Source organism: Oncorhynchus mykiss, chromosome 25 (genome assembly GCF_057628025.1).
Source record: "Oncorhynchus mykiss isolate SJ-2025 chromosome 25, ASM5762802v1, whole genome shotgun sequence".
Classification (NCBI taxonomy): domain Eukaryota; kingdom Metazoa; phylum Chordata; class Actinopteri; order Salmoniformes; family Salmonidae; genus Oncorhynchus; species Oncorhynchus mykiss.
This window is the reverse complement of record NC_143046.1, coordinates 15,550,001-15,568,160: the sequence shown is the minus strand read 5'-3', so window position 1 is coordinate 15,568,160 and position 18,160 is coordinate 15,550,001.

Sequence of the window (18,160 nt, the reverse complement as noted above, 5' to 3'; positions counted from 1 at the left end):
TGTTTTACTCACGGACATCATTCAAACAGTTTTAGAAACTTCAGAGTGTTTTCTATCCAATACTAATAATAATATGCAAATATTAGCAACTATGACTGAGGAGCAGGCCGTTTGATATGGGCACCTTTTCATCCAAACTACTCAATACTGCCCCTGCAGCCATAAAAAGTTAACCTTTAAATCTTCATCAAATGATCCATAAAAGGACCTGAACTTATCAGAAATACTTCTTACAACATTTACATACGTCTACTTGTGGGTGTGCAAGATGTATATTGTTAATCTTAAAAATATATATTTTTTTGCTTTATTAAATCTCTAATTATACTCTTCTTCACGAATTCCTCCTATACACTACTGTTCTATTCATACAGGGGTTTAAATATTTACATTAGTGTTCTATTTAACAGCATACAGTGGGGCAAAAAAGTATTTAGTCAGCCCCCAATTGTGCAAGTTCTCCCACTTAAAAAGATGAGAGAGGCCTGTAATTTTCATCATAGGTACACTTCAACTATGACAGACAAACTGAGAAAAAAAATCCAGAAAATCACATTGTAGGATTTTTTATGAATTTATTTGCAAATTATGGTGGAAAATAAGTATTTGGTCAATATCAAAAGTTTATCTCAATACTTTGTTATATACCCTTTGTTGGCAAGGACAGAGGTCAAACGTTTTCTGTAAGTCTTCACAAGGTTTTCACACATTGTTGTTGGTATTTTGGCCCATTCCTCCATGCAGATCTCCTCTAGAGCAGTGATGTTTTGGGGCTGTTGCTGGCCAACACGGACTCTCCAAAGATTTTCTATGGGGTTGAGATCTGGAGACTGGCTAGGCCACTCCAGGACCTTGAAATGCTTCTTACGAAGCCACTCTTTTTTTGCCCGGGCGGTGTGTTTGGGATCATTGTCATGCTGAAAGACCCAGCCACGTTTAATCTTCAATGCCCTTGCTGATGGAAGGAGGTTTTCACTCAAAATCTCACGATACATGGCCCCATTCATTCTTTCCTTTACACAACGAGTTGAGTTTCTGGATCATCCAAATGCTCTCTAGCAAACTTCAGACGGGCCTGGACATGTACTGGCTTAAGCAGGGGGGCACGTCTGGCACTGCAGGATTTGAGTCCCTAGCGGCGTAGAGTTTTACTGATGGTAGGCTTTGTTACTTTGGTCCCAGCTCTCTGCAGGTCATTCACTAGGTCCCCCTGTGTGGTTCTGGGATTTTTGCTCACCGTTCTTGTGATCATTTTGACCCCACGGGGTGAGATCTTGCGTGGAGCCCCAGATCGAGGGAGATTATCATTGGTCTTGTATGTCTTCCATTTCCTAATAATTGCTCCCACAGTTGATTTCTTCAAACCAAGCTGATTACCTATTGCAGATTCAGTCTTCCCAGCCAGGTGCAGGTCTACAATTTTGTTTCTGGTGCCCTTTGACAGCTCTTTGGTCTTGGCCATAGTGGAGTTTGGAGTGTGACTGTTTGAGGTTGTGGACAGGTGTCTTTTATACTGATAACAAGTTCAAACAGGTGCCATTAATACAGCTAACGAGTGGAGGACAGAGGAGCCTCTTAAAGAAGAAGTTACTGGTCTGTGAGAGCCAGAAATCTTACTTATTTGTAGGTGACCAAATACTTATTTTCGACCATAATTTGCAAATAAATTCATAAAAAATAATTTTGTCTGTCATAGTTGAAGTGTACCTATGATGAAAATTACAGGCCTCTCTCATCTTTTTAAGTGGGAGAACTTGCACAATTGGTAGCTGACTAAATACTTTTTTGCCCCACTGTATTTGGGAATAGTACTCTCTCCTTTCATGTCTTCACATACAAAATCCCTATATTATGTTAGAAATCAACTTAGATATTTACATCCAGACCTCTATCAACGATGACAGCGCAGCCAGCCCGAGAGGTACACATGTAATGTTCTCGAGGAAATATCAGTGTCCGGGGCATCAATGAACACCCCTTACCCATCTCAGCTGTTACCCTCTCAAACTTTTCAATGGCTTCTTCTGTCCAATGTGGTGGATAGAACCCCTAGATAACGTTATGGATCGAAAGAACTGGAAACCTCAGCTCACACAGAACTGATTGGGGTAATCATTCAGCCATGCACCTCTATCACACCAGAGCTAGTCCCCTGACAGCTCTAATTCACTCAGGACTTAATAGTAATAATATCTCTTATTATCTTAATTTCAGTCCTGTTATTGTCCCGAAATTAAGTCATTTGTTGGACTCAGCTGACCACCTATTATCCAAATGTCAATCTATTAACACTAATAATTTATCTTATTATCCATATTTCAATCAGCTTAATATCAAAATGTCCTCCTTTAATTATCCAAAGTTCAATCAGCTTAACACATCCTTTCCACACTCACACAACTCTCACATCCACACTCACTTAGTACTATTCCCAAACACACTCAGTAATCTCCCTTATTATTCCATGTGCATCTTCAACGATTCTCTTGTCATTACTTCATATGCACCATATGTCTCTTCAATGGTTCTCCTGCTGCTACTGCCTATACATATAAAATGACACCTTGTGCTCAATAAAACCTTATGCTATTTCCAGTGGCTGCAGACCACGTAGACGTTCCATGGTACCGTTTCTTGCCCTCGCTCTAGTCTTCTCTACAAGGCTAGCTCAACCCTTCTTCTTCTGTCATATGTATCTTCACTGGTTCCTCCATAGTTGCTACCGTCACCATACAGTGCATTCGGAAAGTATTCAGACGCCTTGATTTTTTCCACATCTTGTTACGTTACAGCCTTATTCTACAATTTATTAAATAGTTTTTTTCTCCATCATCAATCTACACACAATATACCATAATGACAAAACAGTTTTTCTGAATTGTTAGTACATTTATATATATATATAAAAAAGAAAGAAATATCACGTTTACATAAGTATTCAGACCCTTTACTCAGTACTTTGTTGAAGCACTTTTGGCAGTGATTACAGCCTCGAGTCTTCTTGGGAATGATGCTACAAGCTTGGCACACCTGTATTTGAAGATCTTCTCTGCAGATCCTCTCAAGCTCTGTCAAGTTGGATGGGGAGCATGGCTGCAAAGCTATTTTTAGGTCTCTCCAGAGATGTTCGATTGGGTTCAAGTTCTGACTCTGGCTGGACCACTCAAAGACATTCAGAGACTTGTCCCAAAGCCACTCCTGTGTTGTCTTGGCAGTGTGCTTAGGGTCATTGCCCTTTTGGACGGTGAACCTTCCCCCCAGTCTGAGGTCCGTGCACTCTGGAGCAGGTTTTCATCAATGATCTCTGTACTTTGCTCCACTCATTTTTCCTTCGATCCTGACTAATCTCCCAGTCCCTGCCACGGAAAAACATCCCCACAGCATGATGCTGCCACCACCGTGCTTCACTGTAAGGATATCGCCAGGTTTCCTCCATATGTGAAGCTTAGCATTCAACCCAAAAATGTCAATAGTGGTTTCATCAGACCAGAGAATCTTGTTTCTCATGGTCTGAGAGTCTTTAGAAGGCTGTCATGTGCCTTTTACTGAGTAGTGGCTTCTGTCTGGACACTCTACCATAAAGGCCTACTTGGTGGAGTGCTGCAAAGATTGTTGTCCTTCTGGAAGGTTCTCCCATCTCCACAGAGGAACTCAAGAGCTCTGTCAGAGTGACCATCAGGTTCTTGTCACCTCCCTGACCAAGGTCCTTCTCCACTGATAGCTTAGTTTGGCCGGGCGGCCAGCTGTAGGAAGAGTCTTGGTGGTTCCAAACGGCTTCCATTTAAGAATGATGGAGGCCCCTATGTTCTTGTGGACCTTCAATGCGGCAGACATTTTTTGGTTCCCTTCCCCAGATCTGTGCCTCGACACAATCCGCTATGGACAATTCCTCGTGGCTTGGTTTTTGCTCTGACTTTCACTGTCAATTGTTGGACCTTAAATAGACATGTGTGTGCATTTTCGAATCATGTCGAATCATGTCCAATCAATTGAATTTAACACAGGTGGACTCCAATCAAGTTGTAGAAACACCTCAAGGATGATTAATGGAAACAGGATGCACCTGAGCTCAATGTCTAGTCTCATAGCAAAGGGTCTGAATACGTATGTAAATAAGTAATTTATGTATTACATTTTTCAGAAATTTGCTCAAATTTAGAAAAACCTGTTTTCGCTTTGTTATGGGATATTGTGTGCAGTTAATTGAGAACAAAATCTAAGAATACATTTTAGAATAAAGCTGTAATAACAGGAAAGGGGTCTGAATACTTTCTGAATGCACTATACATATTGTGTTCTCAGTCAGTGAGGTGGGTTTTATGTTGGGGTCCAGTGTTGTTAGTCAGGGTGAGGTGGGTCTTATTGTCATGTTGTCTTGTCTCTGTCCTTTCCCTTCACCCTGTCTCCCTCTGCTGGTCGTTGTTATGTTACCTTTTCTCCCCCTCTTTTCCCCAGCTGTGCCTTGTCTCCTCCTAATTACCCATTCACCCCGTTCCCCACCTGTTCCCTTTTTCCCTCTGATTAGGTCCCTATATCTCTCTCTGTTTCTGCTCCTGTCCTTGTCGGATTCTTGTTTGTTTGTTTGTGTGTCTCATGCCTGAACCAGACTATCATCGTGTGTGCTGCAACCTTGTCCTGTCCTGTCGGAATCTACCTGTCCATCTGAGCCCACGTATGTTCGTCATTAAAGTACTCTGTTTGTTAATTCGCTTTTGGGTCCTCATTCACGCACCATAACAGAAGAATCCGACCAAGAATGGACCCAGCGACTTCGGATCCTCTCCACTCAGCCGTCGAGATCCAGGGAGCGAGGCTAGGCAGACACAAGCAGGAATTGTCTGCTGCTCGACATGCCGTTGAGACCCTGGCCACCCAAGTCTCCAACCTCACAGAACAGGTTCACCATCTCCGCCTCGATCCACCGGCCACTTCCAGGGCTTTCGAATCTCCGGAGCCCAGAATCAATAACCCGCCGTGTTACTCTGGGGAGCCCACTGAATGCCGCTCGTTCCTCACCCAGTGTGATATTGTGTTTTCTCTCCAGCCCAACACTTACTCCAGGAGCACTGCTCGTGTCGCCTACGTCATATCTCTCCTTATTGGACGGGCTCGTGAGTGGGGCACGGCAATCTGGGAGGCAAGGGCTGAGTGTATTAACCAGTATCAAGACTTTAAGGAGGAGATGATACGGGTTTTTGATCGATCTGTTTTTGGGGAGGAGGCTTCCAGGGCCCTGTCTTCCCTATGTCAAGGCAATCGATCCATAACAGACTACTCTATTGAGTTTCGCACTCTTGCTGTCTCCAGTGGCTGGAACGAGCCGGCCTTGCTCGCTCGTCTTCTGGAGGGTTTCCGCGCAGAGGTAAAGGATGAGATTCTCTCCCGGGAGGTTCCTTCCAGCGTGGATTCCTTGATTGAACTCGCTATTCGCATTGAGCGACGGGTTGATCTTCGTCACCGAGCTCGTGGAAAGGAGCTCGCGCTCTCCGTCGCCTCCCTCTCCGCATCACTACCATCTTCCTCTGCCGGCTCGGGTGCTGAGCCCATGCAGCTGGGAGGTATCCGCATCTCGACTAAGGAGAGGGAACGGAGAATCACCAACCGCCTCTGTCTCTATTGCGGTTCCGCTGGTCATTTTGCCACTTCATGTCCAGTAAAAGGCCAGAGCTCGTCAGTAAGCGGAGGGCTACTGGTGAGCGCTACTACTCCTGTCTCTCCTTCAAGATCCTGCACTACCTTGTCGGTCCATCTACGCTGGACCGGTTCGTCAGCTTCCTGCAGTGCCTTAATAGACTCTGGGGCGGAGGGCTGTTTTATGGACGAGACCTGGGCTCGGGAACATGACATTCCTCTCAGACAGTTAAAGGAGCCCACGGCCTTGTTCGCCCTGGATGGTAGTCCTCTCCCCAGGATTCAGCGTGAGACGCTACCTTTAACCCTCACTGTTTCTGGTAATCATAGTGAAACCATTTCTTTTTTAATTTTTCGTTCACCTTTTACACCTGTTGTTTTGGGCCATCCCTGGCTAGTTTGTCATAATCCTTCCATTAATTGGTCTAGTAATTCTATCCTCTCCTGGAACGTCTCTTGTCATGTGAAATGTTTAATGTCTGCTATCCCTCCTGTTTCCTCTGTCTCTTCTTCACAGGAGGAGCCTGGTGATTTGACAGGGGTGCCGGAGGAATATCACGATCTGCGCACGGTGTTCAGTCGGTCCAGGGCCACCTCTCTTCCTCCACACCGGTCGTATGATTGTAGTATTGATCTCCTTCCGGGAACCACCCCCCCCCGGGGTAGACTATACTCTCTGTCGGCTCCCGAACGTAAGGCTCTCGAAGATTATTTGTCTGTAGCTCTTGACGCCGGTACCATAGTCCCCTCCTCCTCTCCCGCCGGAGCGGGGTTTTTTTTTGTCAAGAAGAAGGACGGGTCTCTGCGCCCCTGCATAGATTATCGAGGGCTGAATGACATAACAGTGAAGAATCGTTATCCGCTTCCTCTTATGTCTTCAGCCTTCGAGATCCTGCAGGGAGCCAGGTTTTTCACTAAGTTGGACCTTCGTAACGCTTACCATCTCGTGCGCATCAGGGAGGGGGACGAGTGGAAGACGGCGTTTAACACTCCGTTAGGGCACTTTGAATACCGGGTTCTTCCTTTCGGCCTCGCTAACGCTCCAGCTGTCTTTCAGGCATTAGTCAATGATGTCCTGAGAGACATGCTGAACATCTTTGTTTTCGTTTACCTTGACGATATCCTGATTTTTTCACCGTCACTCCAGATTCATGTTCAGCACGTTCGACGTGTCCTCCAGCGCCTTTTAGAGAATTGTCTTTTCGTGAAGGCTGAGAAGTGCACTTTTCATGCCTCCTCCGTCACATTTCTCGGTTCTGTTATTTCCGCTGAAGGCATTAAGATGGATCCCGCTAAGGTCCAAGCTGTCATTGATTGGCCCGTCCCTAAGTCACGCGTCGAGCTGCAGCGCTTTCTCGGCTTCGCGAACTTCTATCGTCTTTTCATCCGTAATTTCGGTCAGGTGGCAGCTCCTCTCACAGCCCTTACTTCTGTCAAGACGTGCTTTAAGTGGTCCGTTTCCGCCCAGGGAGCTTTTGATCTCCTCAAGAATCGTTTTACATCCGCTCCTATCCTTGTTACACCTGACGTCTCTAGACAGTTCGTTGTCGAGGTTGACGCGTCAGAGGTGGGAGTGGGAGCCATCCTTTCTCAGCGCTCCCTCTCTGACGACAAGGTCCACCCATGCGCGTATTTTTCTCATCGCCTGTCGCCGTCGGAACGTAACTATGATGTGGGTAACCGCGAACTGCTCGCCATCCGGTTAGCCCTAGGCGAATGGCGACAGTGGTTGGAGGGGGCGACCGTTCCTTTTGTCGTTTGGACTGACCATAGGAACCTTGAGTACATCCGTTCTGCCAAACGACTTAATGCGCGTCAGGCGCGTTGGGCGCTGTTTTTCGCTCGTTTCGAGTTCGTGATTTCTTATCGTCCGGGCTCTAAGAACACCAAGCCTGATGCTTTGTCTCGTCTCTTCAGTTCTTCAGTAGCCTCCACTGACCCCGAGGGGATTCTCCCTGAGGGGCGTGTTGTCGGGTTGACTGTCTGGGGAATTGAGAGGCAGGTAAAGCAAGCACTCACTCAAACTCCGTCGCCGCGCGCTTGTCCTAGGAACCTTCTTTTCGTTCCCGTTCCTACTCGTCTGGCCGTTCTTCAGTGGGCTCACTCTGCCAAGTTAGCCGGCCACCCTGGCGTTCGGGGTACGCTTGCTTCCATTCGCCAGCGTTTCTGGTGGCCCACCAGGGAGCATGACACGCGTCGTTTCGTGGCTGCTTGTTCGGTCTGCGCGCAGACTAAGTCCGGTAACTCTCCTCCTGCCGGCCGTCTCAGGCCGCTTCCTATTCCCTCTCGACCGTGGTCTCACATCGCCTTAGATTTTGTCACCGGACTGCCTTCGTCAGCGGGGAAGACTGTTATTCTTACGGTTGTCGATAGGTTCTCTAAGGCGGCTCATTTCATTCCCCTTGCTAAGCTTCCTTCTGCTAAAGAGACGGCACAAATCATCATCGAGAATGTTTTCAGAATTCATGGCCTTCCGTCAGACGTCGTTTCGGACAGAGGTCCGCAATTCACGTCTCAATTTTGGAGGGAGTTTTGCCGTTTGATTGGGGCTTCCGTCAGTCTCTCTTCCGGCTTTCACCCCCAGTCTAACGGTCAAGCAGAACGGGCCAATCAGACTATTGGTCGCATCTTACGCAGTCTTTCTTTTCGCAACCCTGCGTCTTGGTCAGAACAGCTCCCCTGGGCAGAATACGCCCACAACTCGCTTCCTTCGTCTGCGACAGGGCTATCTCCTTTTCAGAGTAGCCTCGGGTACCAGCCTCCGCTGTTCTCATCTCAGTTCGCCGAGTCCAGCGTCCCCTCCGCTCAGGCTTTTGTCCAACGTTGCGAGCGCACCTGGAAGAGGGTCAGGTCTGCACTTTGCCGTTATAGGGCGCAGACTGTGAGAGCGGCTAATAAGCGTAGAACTAAGAGTCCTAGATATTGTCGCGGTCAGAGAGTTTGGCTCTCCACTCAGAACCTTCCCCTTAAGACCGCTTCTCGCAAGTTGACCCCGCGGTTCATTGGTCCGTTCCGTATTTCTCAAATCATTAACCCTGTCGCAGTGCGACTTCTTCTGCCGCGATATCTTCGTCGCGTCCACCCGGTCTTCCATGTCTCCTGTGTCAAGCCCGTTCTTCGCGCCCCCGCTCGTCTTCCCCCCCCCCCCCCCATCCTTGTCGAGGGCGCACCCATCTACAGGGTCCGTAGGATTTTGGACATGCGTCCTCGGGGCCGTGGTCATCAGTACCTAGTAGATTGGGAGGGGTACGGTCCTGAGGAGAGGAGTTGGGTTCCCTCTCGGGACGTGCTGGACCGTGCGCTGATCGATGATTTCCTCCGGTGCCGCCAGGCTTCCTCCTCGAGTGCGCCAGGAGGCGCTCGGTGAGTGGGGGGGTACTGTCATGTTGTCTTGTCTCTGTCCTTTCCCTTCACCCTGTCTCCCTCTGCTGGTCGTTGTTATGTTACCTTTTCTCCCCCTCTTTTCCCCAGCTGTGCCTTGTCTCCTCCTAATTACCCATTCACCCCGTTCCCCACCTGTTCCCTTTTTCCCTCTGATTAGGTCCCTATATCTCTCTCTGTTTCTGCTCCTGTCCTTGTCGGATTCTTGTTTGTTTGTTTGTGTGTCTCATGCCTGAACCAGACTATCATCGTGTGTGCTGCAACCTTGTCCTGTCCTGTCGGAATCTACCTGTCCATCTGAGCCCACGTATGTTCGTCATTAAAGTACTCTGTTTGTTAATTCGCTTTTGGGTCCTCATTCACGCACCATAACACTTATGTTGGGGTCCAGTGTTCACTGCTATATATCTCTTTGTTGTTCTGTCATGTCAGTGGAAACAGATAGATTTTGGATGACGTCAATCAGAAGGATACTTCAGGTGTTTGGTGTTGAAATAGAACAATAGCTATAAGACAGTACCGGCCAGGTTTAAAAAGTGTAAACTGTAAATAGTAATTCTATAAAAAAAGGAATTAGTTGAAATTGCTATTTCCAAATGAAAAATTGAAAAACATCAATTAAACGTAGGAAAGTACATGTTTACCTTACATTTTAACTTCTATGGGATATGTGGGACGGTAGCGCCAACAGCCAGGGAAATTACAGTGCGCCAAATTCAAAAACAACAGAAATCTCATAATAAAAATTCCTCAATCATACAAGTATTATACATCATTTTGAAGATAAACTTCTTGTTAACCTCTTGAGTGTAAGGGGCAGGATTTTGATGCTTGGATGAAAAACGTACGCAAATTAAACTGCCTATTCCTCAGGCCCAGAATCTAGAATATGCATATAATTATCAGATAAGAATAGAAAACACTCTAAAGTTTCCAAAACTGTCAAACTATTGTCTGTGAGTATAACAGAACTGATATTGCAGGTGAAAACCTGAGGAAAATCCAAAGAGGAAGTGCCTTCTATTTTGAAAGCTCCCTGTTCCATTGCATGCCTTCCCTCCATTTAAAGGGAGGGATTCCTTTTCCTATGGCTTCCACTTGGTCTGAACAGTCTTTAGACATATTTTCAGGCTTTTATTCTGAAAAAATAGCGAGAAAGATCACATCGCGTCAGTGGATGGCTGAGTGCCAGGAGGGTTTTACATGCGCGAGCAGCTTGGAGCAGACATGTTCTCTCTATCTCCTATTGAAAATGCTACGGTCTGGTTGAAATATGATCAATTATTTATTGTAAAAACAACCTGAGGATTGATTATAAAAAATGTTTGACATGTTTCTACGAACTTTACGGATACTATTTGGAATTTTCGTCTGCCCCGTCGTGACCGCTCGAGCCTGTGGATATCTGAACATAACGCACCAACCAAATGGAGGTATATTGGGTTTAAAATAATCTTTATGGAACAAAAGGAACATTTATTGTGTAACTGGAAGTCTCGTGAGTGCAAATATCTGAAGATCATCAAAGGTAAGAAATTCATTTTATTGCTTTTCTGACTTTCGTGACCAATCTACTTGGTAAACAGCTGCTAGCTGTTTGTAATGTTTTGTCTGCTGAGAGAGATGTACTTACATAAATGCTTGGATAGCTTTCGCCGAAAAAACTTTTTTGAAATCTGACACACCAGGTAGATTATCAACAAGCTAAGCTGTGTTTTGCTATATTGCACTTGTGATTTCATGAAAATTAAACATTTTTTGTAATTTAATTAGAATTTGGCACTCTGCAATTCAGCGTATGTTGACGAAAATGATCCCGCTAAAGGGATGGGTGTGCCAAGAAGTTAATCCAGCCACAATGTCTGATTTCAAAAAGGCTTTACGGCGAAAGCACACTTTTTGATTATGTTAGGTCAGCGCATAGCCACAGAAAAACATACAGCCATTTTCCAAAGGAGAGGTGTCACAAAAGACAAAAATAGTGTTAAAATGAATCACTAACTTTGATGATCTTCACCGGATGGCACTCCCAGGACGCCATGTTCGACAATAAATGTGTGTTTTGCTCGATAAAGTTAATCTTTATGTCCAATAACCTAATTTGAAATTGGTGCGTTATGTTCAGAAATGCATTGTCTCAAACAAACACCCGGTGAAAGTGCAGAGCCACATCAAATGACAGAAATACTCATCATAAACATTGATGAAAGATACAAGTGTTAAACACACAAATAAACTTCTCCTTAATAAAACAGCAGTATCAGATTTCAAAAAAGTTATACGGTAAAAGCACACCATTCAATTATGTTAGGTCAGTGCCTAGCCACAGAAAAACATACAGCCATTTTCCAACCGAGGAGAGGTGTCACAAAACTCAGAAATAGCGTTATAAATATTCACTTACCTTTGATGATCTTCATCGGAATGCACTCTCAGGAATCCCAGTTCCACAATAAATGTTTGTTTTGTTAGATAAAGTCCATCATTTATGTCCAAATACCTCCTTTTTGTTGACGCGTTTAGTTCACAAATCCAAATTCACAAGGCGCGGGCAATTAGTTCAGACGAAAAGTCAAAACAGTACCATTACACTTCGTAGAAACATGTCAAATGATGTATATAATCAATCTTTAGGATGTTTTTATCATAAATCTGCAATAATATTCCAACCGGACAATTCCTTTGTCTTTAGAAATGAAAAGGAACGGAGCTCACTCTCACGGCTGCACGCGTGACTTAGCTCATGGTATTCTGCCAGATTCAAACAGCTCTTATTTGCTCCCGCTTCATAGTAGAAGCCTGAAACAAGTTCCAAAGACTGTTGACATCTAGTGGAAGCCTTAGGAAGTGCAATATGACCCCATAGACACTGTACATTGGATAGGCAATCACTTGAAAAACTACAAACCTCAGAGTTCCCACTTCCTGGTTAGATTTGTTCTCAGGTTTTTGCCTACCATATGAGTTATATTATACTCACAGAAACATCATTCAAACAGTTAGAAACTTCAGAGTGTTTTCTATCCAAATCTACTAATTATATGCATGTTCTAGCTTTTGGGCCTGAGTAGCAGGCAGTTTACTCTGGGCACCTTATTCATCCAAGCTACTCAATACTGCCCCCCAGTCCCAAATAAGTTTTAATGTACCTTTTATGTGCAGTGTTAATCCCTTCTGAAAATAACTGGGGCAAACACTTAGTAAAACAGGTAGTTAAACATTAAAGCTCTGCTGTTATAGCCTATAACCCAGAGGACTGCTGCTTCCACTGTTAGTTAATAGGGTTTAAAACCCATAAGCCTATTGTGAATTATATCAAACAAAATTAGATTGAAGCCAGTGTGATTTCTACGGTAATTGACTCCTTAGCCCTGGATCCAGGTGAGAAACCATAGATCTCAGTCAGGACTGCATGGGAGAAACTACATTTAGAGGTTACATACTGTACTGTGGTGTCACAAGGTTGTTATGCAGACTAGAGAAGATCTGAATGAAAGGCAATACAAGAGCAAGACTATTGAATTGTTGATTGGTCGGTTGGTTGGTTGGTTGGTCGGTCAGTTGAACCTCAACCAGCACACCTTCTAAACTCTGAAAACACAAACATTTCCACTCCACACATTTTACCAAAACAGAACCTTCTGATAACGTTGAGTACAAAACAACCACTGTATCTGGTGTTTAATAGATAATAACATGGCATTTTTCTGGTCTAATAGCATTGTTTATGGCAGTAATAGAAGAAAAACAATATTGCTAGATGGCTTGGTGTGCATCACAGTTCATAGACTGGATTTGGAAACACTGTTTTAAAACATACCTACAACTTTTACTCTGGCGATATAGAGTTGCAAGATGTTTTTGCAGAGCGAGAAGACAAAGGAACAAGGAGAGGAGAATATGCGAATAGGAAGAGAGGAGGAAAGAGGAGAGGAGAGGAGAGGAGAGGAGAGGAGAGGAGAGGAGAGGAGAGGAGAGGAGAGGAGAGGAGAGGAGAGGAAAGGGGGAATGGAGGAGGAGAGGAGGAGAGTAGGAGCAGAGGAAAGGGGAGAGGAGGAGATGAGAGCGGAGGGGAGGAGGGGCAGAGGGAAGGGGGAGAGGAGGAGATGAGAGCAGAGAAGAGACATCTTTTCAGTCTACCTAACTAAGTGTTGATCCTCTAACTAGTTCTCTCTTGAGACCTAGTTTTTTAAACATTTTAAGTTAGTGAAATATGTCCTCACAAAGAGAGAGAGAGAGAATGAAAAACAGAAGGAAAGGAGAGAGACGAGCAATTCTTTCAATCATTTTTTCAATTATTATTATATTAAATAATTGAAGTTTGTGATATCTGTCTCCCCTGAGTCTGCCAACAGACAGATTCAGGGAAGCAGACAGATACATGTGCATTTTAGAGTGATTAACTTATTTAGAAAATGTATCTTTCAACCTCTATTATTGTTCTGATGTCTTATCTTGTGGACAATTTACCTTCTGAATGACTCTGAATGAAATAAGTAATAATTCCGAGAAGTCGGCTTTAGATGGAACAATATCTCAAGTGATAATTCAATATTGTGATGTTACAGGTAGGACTTTTTGACATTTAACAGAGGTGTATCTTGTGCTATCAATTATCATTCAATAATTCACACAGTTTAGGGGACACCAACTGTTTTGGCCAGGCTGCTTTCGTCTTGATAGTTATTTAGGCAGGTCACTTCAAACAGGCTCCTGGTCCTATGTACTGTAGATGAAGATAGTTCACATAACAGATGCATTTCCTAAATGGTAGAAGAGAACCGATAATGAAACCTGGTGTTCATTTAAGCCTCTTGTCTCTCTACTGTTGGAAACAACACACACACATCCGTGCACACACACACACACATTCAGACAGCTTCATCTGTGTGTGTTTTCAGCCCAGAAGCAGAATGAGTAAACTGAGATCAGTTCCAGAATGTTGACGGGCTGGCGGTAGACTTTATCTAATGTGACAGAGATGAAAATCTAAGTGTTACTTCAGCTGGGCCTGCGCTGCTCGGAGAGAGAGTGTGTGTGTGTTGTGTCTGTGTGTGTGTGTGTGTTTGTGCGTGTGTATGTGTATGTTCATCTGTCCTTTATAAATTATAAACATTACTGGAAAAAAATTCAGAAAATACAGTGTTTCTATGTCAACGTTTTTGTTATATTTCATTCTTCTGCCATTCAAGGGTTTTTCTCAATTTTTACTATTTTCTACATTGTTCAATAATAGTGAAGACATCAAACCAATGAAATAGCACATGGAATAATGTAGTAACCATAAAAGGGTTTAACAAATCAAACTATATTTTAGAGTTTAGATTCCTCAAAGCAGCCACCCTTTGCCTTGTTGACAGCTTTCGACACTCTTGGCATTCCCTCAACCAGCTTCACCTGGAATGCTTTTCCAACAGTCTTAAAGGAGTTCCCACATATGCTGAGCGCTTGTTGGCTGCTTTTCCTTCACTCTGTGGTCCAACTCATCCCAGAACAATCTCGATTGGATTGAGGTTGGGTATTGTGGAGGACATGGCATTTGATGCAGCACTACATCACTCTCCTTCTTGGTCAAATAGGCCTTACACAGCCTGGAGGTGTGTTGGGTCATTGTCCTATTGAAAACAAATGATAGTCCAAAGCCGGCCAACAGTGGGCCAATTGTGCGCTGACCTACGGGACTCCCAATCACTTCCGGTTGTGATACAGCCTGGATTCGAACCAGAGTGTCTGTAGTGATGCCTCAAACATTGAGATGCAGTGCCACATGGGGGCTCATTTTTAGTGACACCATGATTAATATTGAGGCCTTGTGATTGTGACTTGGTATGCGTGAAATCAACACACACACACACACACACACACACACACACACACACACACACACACACACACACACACACACACACACACACACACACAGTAAGATACACTTTCCGTAAGGAGACAGATTGAGATTGAGGTTGACTGTGTTAAAATCACAGCCTTTGCTTTTGTTGTCCCCACAATGAAAGTGGGGAGGGGACTGTGGATCTGTCTCCGTCCGTTACTCTGTCAGTGCGTTCATTCAAACATTAGTGACACGCAATATCTCAGACAGCACTGGTCTGCTTTTTATGAGATTTGGGTGAATGATGGTCTTGCCATATAGATCTGGCATTTACCAAATCACACTGATTGGCCGGATGGTGGTGCTATAACAAGAGTTTGAAAATGCTAACCTTGAAAAGTCACACCCCTCACCCTTGAAATTGGGACCACTCCTCACATGGAACAAATTTGCCTCAGGGACCCATAAGGTCTGCCATGATGGATTTTCTGCCATTCAAATTTTGCGAAAAACACTTAAAACGCTACTCCTCTGGCACCGAATAACCAATCAATAACATTCATATCGACCACATGGCACCTCAGATTGCAGCCCAAATAAACGCTTCACAGAGTAATAGACACATCTCAACATCAACTGTTCAGAGGAGACTGTGTGAATCAGACCTTCATGGTTGAATTGCTGCAAAGATACCACTACTAAAGGACACCAAAAAGAAGAAGAGACTTGCTTGTGCCAAGAAACGCAAGGAATGTACATTAGACTGGTGGAAATCTATCCTTTGGTTTAATGGGTCCAAATTTGAGATTGTTAGTTCCAGCCACCGTGTAGCGAGACGCAGAGTAGGTGAACGGATGATCTCCACATGTATTGTTCCCACCGTGAAGCATGGAGGAGGAGGTGTAATGGTGTGAGGGTGCTTTGCTGGTGACACTGTCTGTAATTTATTTTGAATTCAAGGCACACTAAACCAGCATGGCTACCACAGCATTCTGCAGGAATACAAAATCCCATCTGGTTTGTGCTTAGGGGACTATCATTTGTTTTTCAACAGGACAATGACCCAAATCCCACCTCCCGGCTGTGTAGGGCGATTTGACCAAGAAGGAGAGTGATGGAATTCTGCATCAGATGACCTGGCCTCCACAATCACCCGACCTCAATCCAATTGAGATCGTTTGGGATGAGTTGGACCGCAGAGTGAAGGAAAAGCAGCCAAGAAGCGCTCGTCATATGTGGGAACTCCTTCAAGACTGTTGGAAAAGCATTCCAGTTGACTACCTCATGAAGCTGATTGAGAGAATGCCAAGAGTGTTCAAAGCTGTCATCAAGGCAAAGGTGGCTACTTTGAACAATGTTCAATATATTTTGATTTGTTAAACACTTTTTTGGTTACTACATGATTCCATATGTGTTATTTCATAGTTTTGATGTCTTCAGCATTATTCTACAATGTATAAATTTTGAGAGCATCAGGTGGGGAGTTTTTGAGTCGTTCAGTCAGTCTCCTTTTGATTGTTAGCAACAGTGTCAATTCTTTGACTCTTAGAAAAAAAGGTGCTTTCTTTTAACTCTGATTCATTCAGGGAGACACATTGAGACCTAGGTCTCATTCACAAGCCTGCCCTGGGAACAACAGTCACATCAGCACACACACAATGATATACAAAATACACAAAACATACACAATATACACATGAACCATAATAATCAAATAAAACAAACACATTCATCACAAAAATAATCAGGAAGTTGTCCCACTAGCGGGACGCCTAGCCTTAAGAAGTTTTTAACCAATTTCCTAAACTGGCCCAGTGACACCATATCATCCAAACGAAGTGTCAACAGTAGACTATTCCACACATGAGGTGCATGATATGAAAAAGCAGATCTCCTGAACTCTGTGGTTACCAAGGGAGTCATCAAATCAAAACAAATGTATTTGTCACGCGCGCTCTAACCAATAGTTCAAAAAAGGTGCTAGGTGAACAATAGGTAAGTAAAAATATAAAACAACAGTAAAAAGACAGGCTATATACAGTAGCGAGGCTATAAAAGTAGTGAGGCTACATACAGACACCGGTTAGTCAGGCTGATTGAGGTAGTATGTATGGTTAAAGTGACTATGCATATATGATGAACAGAGAGTAGCAGTAGAGTAAAAGAGAGGTTGGGGGGTGTTTGGGGGTGTTTGGGGAGGCACACAATGCAAATAGTCCGGATAGCCATTTGGTTACCTGTTCAGGAGTCTTGTGGCTTGGGGGTAAAAACTGTTGAGAAGCCTTTTTGTCCTAGACTTGGCACTCCGGTATCGCTTGCCATGCGGTAGTAGAGAGAACAGTCCATGACTGGGGTGCCTGGGGACATTGACAATTTTTAGGGCCTTCCTCTGACACCGCCTGGTGTAGAGGTCCTGGATGGCAGGCAGCTTAGCCCCAGTGATGTACTGGGCCGTACGCCTTGCGGTCAGAGGCCGAGCAATTGCCGTACCAGGCAGTGATGCAACCAGTTCTCGATGTTTAGCTATAGAACCTTTTGAGGATCTCAGGACCCATGCCAAATCTTTTTTGTTTCCTGAGTGGGAATAGGCTTTGTCGTGCCCTCTTCACGACTGTCTTGGTGTGTTTGGACCATTCTAGTTTGTTGTTGATGTGGACACCGAGGAACTTGAAGCTCTCAACCTGCTCCACTACAGCCCTGTCGATGAGAATGGGGGCGTGCTCGGTCCTCCTTTTCCTGTAGTCTACAATCATCTCCTTAGTCTTGGTTACGTTGAGGGATAGGTTGTTATTCTGGCACCACCCGGCCAGGTCTCTGACCTCCTCCCTATAGGCTGTCTCATCGTTGTCAGTGATCAGGCCTACCAATGTAGTGTCATCTGCAAACTTAATGATGGTGTTGGAGTCGTGCCTGGACATGCAGTTGTGGCATCATTGTTAACCAACCTTGTATTATAACCGGAAATTCTACATTTCAACTAAGATGTTAATTATGTTGGAAGCTTGTAGAGTAGAGCTTTATAAACAGAAAATAGTAAGGAAGTGATCTACATGTCTAGAACCTAAAAGGGTTCTAAGGCTGTCCCCATAGAAGAAACCTTTATTGTTCCAGGTAGAACTCTTTTGGTTCCGGGTAGATCCCTTTGGGGTTCCATTTTGAACCTTTTCTACATGGAACCTAAAAGGGTTCTACTTGGAAAAAAAAGGGTTCTCCTATGGGGTCAGCCGAAGTACCCCTTTGGAACCCTTTTTCCTAAGAGTGTAGTTTCACAGTGTTATCTGACAAAGGTATTGCTGTAATACACCAGTGGTAATAAAG